The sequence below is a fragment of the Pollicipes pollicipes genome, unplaced genomic scaffold (assembly GCF_011947565.3).
Source record: "Pollicipes pollicipes isolate AB1234 unplaced genomic scaffold, Ppol_2.1 Scaffold_6686;HRSCAF=7923_pilon_pilon_pilon, whole genome shotgun sequence".
Classification (NCBI taxonomy): domain Eukaryota; kingdom Metazoa; phylum Arthropoda; class Thecostraca; order Pollicipedomorpha; family Pollicipedidae; genus Pollicipes; species Pollicipes pollicipes.
In genome coordinates, this window is record NW_023596921.1 from 46222284 (window position 1) to 46226606 (window position 4323).

Genomic DNA, 4323 nt, shown 5'->3' on the forward strand with positions numbered 1-4323 from the left:
ATATGCCTTCAAATTGTGGAACATACACTTTACCATAACGTAACTTTCTGAAGATGGAGGAATTTTAAGACGCAATGACTAGAATTAACAAGATGTTATAAACGCCACTTTCTTTTTTAGCTTCCCTCCAGACGGTCTTTGAGACAGGATTTGAGGACCCATCTTTCATGTGATATCAAAACGTTTTTCGGCGCCCACTCGAGACGTTGAAGACGGCCTTTGCCTAAGAACATTCATACATTTTTGCGTACCAGGACGGATCCTTAGGTGATTGGAAGGTATATGAATTGTCTTGTGACGTCATTTGTGGGACGCCCGTTTCAGAAGCGTTTGCGGTGATGCCAACGTATTTCCTTATGGACATGGCTAAAAGTTGTTTACGAGAAAATGGCCAAATAGATGCCTCAAAGCAGTCCATTTTGCTACCAGAGATGCCAACCATAAGCATTACAGTAAAAATGCATTTATCGGCAGTCAGAACTGCACCGCGCTCCTAATGCGGTAGACAATTTCAGCATCAAAGCCCGTGCTGTACTAATGCACTATGAGCCCGGCTCTGATGTCAGCAGCGTGTTTCAACGGGAGAGCTGAGGCAATCCCCACGCCTGGCGCCAGGCCTTGAACTGAACCCAACAAACGTGAAGATCAACACTCGGGACGAAACAGTGACTTGCTGAGAGCGATTGCAGTATCAAGGACCATGCGACAATCCATTGTCACCATCCATAAATCCACGGCAAAATGCATACACAACCATGCGATGAGGCGGTGTTTCCGACACCATCAGACGACAGACCGGCCTGTCATAACTACATCTGGCACTTACTGGCTCACTTTCCTTCTTGAGGAAAACCAAGTACTGTTGACCGTTATATGCAGCATTTGCGACGACTGCAAGCGATGGTGGTATAGTGGTGAGCATAGCTGCCTTCCAAGCAGTTGACCCGGGTTCGATTCCCGGCCATCGTACGCGCGGTTTTAAACCGAAGCCCAGCACACTGCTCACCCGCCAATGGTCACCGCGCGAGCGGTGAGAGGGAGGCGAGTGGTTCACGCACTATCAACTCAACATTGCCCGAGTCTTTGGTCTTTCTCATATCGCCCATATCGGAATTCAAACATGTCACATGACCATCTTTCTTATGTACTGGTATATTTCGCACATAACGTCCCAACATGCAGGCGGGCCGTTGCTCTTAGCCAACACGCCGGGGGCCCGAGGTGCCGGCCGACGGCCAGCCCGACCGCGCAGCACACGAACCGCGCCCGCACAATGCGTGATCGACGGACCTCCTCCGAGACGGTCACCATCGCCCCCGTACGGCCAGGTGTACGAGCTCAATCTCGTTATCGTCAGCGAAAATGCAGAGTTACAACTCCATGAGCGGAGAATACTGAGGGACGGGGCGGGGGCGTGCGGTGCACAGACCTTTCCAAAGGCGCACCTACGCCCCCGCACAGCACCCCACTCCTACGCGGGAGGTGGAATAGGTAGTAAAACGGTATCATTTTACGTAGGAGAGTAAATCAAAACTAAAACAAGTAAACAGGCTACGAAGCGTCACGCATGATGTTACTATGTGCGACGTCTGAAGTCAAGCTCAAAGGACATTGCCCTTTGACGTTCACACAGGTCTGTTGGTTTCCAATTTGAAATAGCTCTAGGATTAGTAATCGGGCAGGTTATTTTGTGTTACATAATTGTGCACAACTGTCACAGATTGTAATACACTACGCCGAAATTTGCAGTGACCACATTTTAGCCTTTTACATGCGCTGATGACATTCGGAACTTACATTTAAGCCCCGTTTCGTAAGTCCAGTCTCTCTAAAATATCCGCTATTATATCTTGCACCATCCTAAATACACACTGGAAAAGCAGCATTCTCCAAAATATTTGCCCACAGCCCGGTTCGCCTAGCCAGCAAGATATCCAGCCCGCAAAAGTCCGCCCTACCACAATGCTGAGTCGGCATTAACCCGCATATACGCTAAAATTGTTATATGAGCTGTGTCATTTCTCCCTAATTTAAACCCCCATACATATTGTGCCTAAGATATCATGTCAGTGTCATATCCTGCAAAGCGTTGTTTGGCTAGCATCATTGTTTAAAAGCATTGATCCAAATACCTGGGCTATAAAATTTAGGTTGTACCAAGGAAGGCCTTAAGTGCTCTTATCCCACCTTTCAAATATAAATGAGAAGGAAGGGAGTATAATTTAGAATAGCTGGTCACTAAGATAAGTCAGATACTTTACTGTTCCACCACGTCTCAGTAGACCATATGTCCTGCGCTGTATACTTGCATGCATCATCTGATGCTGTGCACTGACAGAGTAAAATGTGCTGGATGTTTCAATGGCATAAGAAGTGTTCGCAGCCACCCACATTGTGCACAAGCACAGACACCATTTGAAGGCGTTGCAATCGCTGCTTTGTAATAACCTGTTTTCAAAAACCAGACGCAAGCTCTTATGCGTCGTTTGCTGTACTTTAATGGATACACCATGCAACAACACGGAATATACAGCGCACGACAGTTTTCAAATTGTTCACACATGTCTCTGGCCACTATCCATGCTTTATCCCACAAACATCGCCGCCGTTGATGTGATGCTGTGTCGATCTGGAACTGTTGACACAGACCGTTCACAGATACAGATATTAAAGAAGAGGGAGAAATTTGTTGCGCCATGAGGTGCATACCCATCTTGAAGATCACTTGGTGCATTTCACAGCCCTGCCCCTAAGACATGAGCCCTTCTAGTTTCTGAGCTACACGCCCGCCAAGATGTGCAGACAAGTTCGAGAAGACTAGTTCAAGGTCACCCAGGCATCCATGGAGCGATAATGTCACTAAAAATCCTGTTATTTCACTGGCTATGCTGTGATCAAGGCGAAGACAAAATATAAGTATCTAGTCGTTTATATCTGACTTTCGTGAATGCGATTTCCAGACATGACGGCCTGTAATCACTACGTCTGGCACTCACTGGCCCACTTTCCTTTCTTGAGGAAAACCAAGTACTGGTGGCCGTTATATGCAGCATTTGCGACAATTGCAAGCGGTGGTGGTATAGTGGTGAGCGTAGCTGCCTTCCAAGCAGTTGACCCGGGTTCGATTCCCGGCCATCGCACGTGTGGTTTTGAACCAAGACGACATCGCGTCCCACACCCGGTACGCGCGCAGCTCGAAGCACAGCGCACTGCTCACCCGTCGGTGGTCACCGCGCAAGCGGTGAGAGGGAGGCGAGTGGTTAACGCATCATCAACCCAACATCGCCCCAGTCTTTGGTCTTTCTTATTTCGCCCACATCGGCATTCAAACATGTCACATGACCATCTTTCTTATGTACTGGCATATTTCGCACATAAACGTCCCAACATGCAGGCGGTCGTTGCTCCCTCTTAGCCAACACTCCGGGGGCCCCGAGGTGTCTGCCGACCGGCTTCCCGTCGCGCGCAACACGAACCGACGCCGGCACAAGGTGTGATCGACGGACCTCCTCCGAGACGATCACCACCCCCGCGACACCAGGTGCACGAGCTCATCTCGTTATCGTCAGCGAAAATGCAGAGGTATAACTCCATGAGCGGGGAATGCTGAGGGACGGGGCGGGGGCGTGCAGTGCACAGACCTTTCCAAAGGCGCGCCTACGCCCTCGCACAGTACCCCACTCCTAGGCAGGAGGTGGAATAGGTAGTAAAACGGTATCCTTTTACGTAGGAGGGTAAAGCAAAACTAAAACAAGTAAACAGGCTACAAGCGTCACGCACATCAGGCTGTGTAGGGAAGACAACGTCTTTTAAAACTGATGACATCTTGTCGAACGTGTAAGCGATGCAGTTCGAGGGCCACGAACTGCGAGCGCGTCACACAGCTACAACACCGACTTGGTGGATAGATGGGGAGATACCCAGGAATATGCCTTGGTGGGTAGGTACCGTGTATTTATGCACTAAACGGTGGAATCTATATACATGGGGTTGCAAACAGCATTATAAAACCAAGAGATTAATCGGGCAGAGCGGTGGCGAGGAGAGGGTGCATATGCCATGGCAGTTTAGTCAATACGGGCTGGTACCTTACCCCCACCAACAAGGTATCTACCCTGCGCTAGGCACCTTGTTAGTGGGTAAGTACCTAATCGCATGGTGCTACTATTCAAACGTGATTCCCCTCATTTTGTGCTCAATATTTTGCCAATGTGATAATAATTGAGTAATGCATTTCAAGTATGCAATTCCTCGTTTTCGTCGAATTAGTCGTAGTATGCTTGTGGTTGAATGTTCACTTATAACCAGCGAACTGTTGGGGGG

General features: G+C 48.8%; 2 non-coding genes across 2 annotated transcripts; both read left to right on the forward strand.

The window, feature by feature from the left end:
* The first annotated feature begins 897 nt into the window (after positions 1–897).
* Positions 898–969, forward strand: TRNAG-UCC (transfer RNA glycine (anticodon UCC)). The gene has a single exon. It is a non-coding gene; the product is annotated as a tRNA-Gly (tRNA).
* Positions 970–3068: 2099 nt separating this feature from the next.
* On the forward strand, positions 3069–3140 carry TRNAG-UCC (transfer RNA glycine (anticodon UCC)). Its single transcript has one exon. It is a non-coding gene; the product is annotated as a tRNA-Gly (tRNA).
* The last annotated feature ends 1183 nt before the right edge of the window (positions 3141–4323 follow it).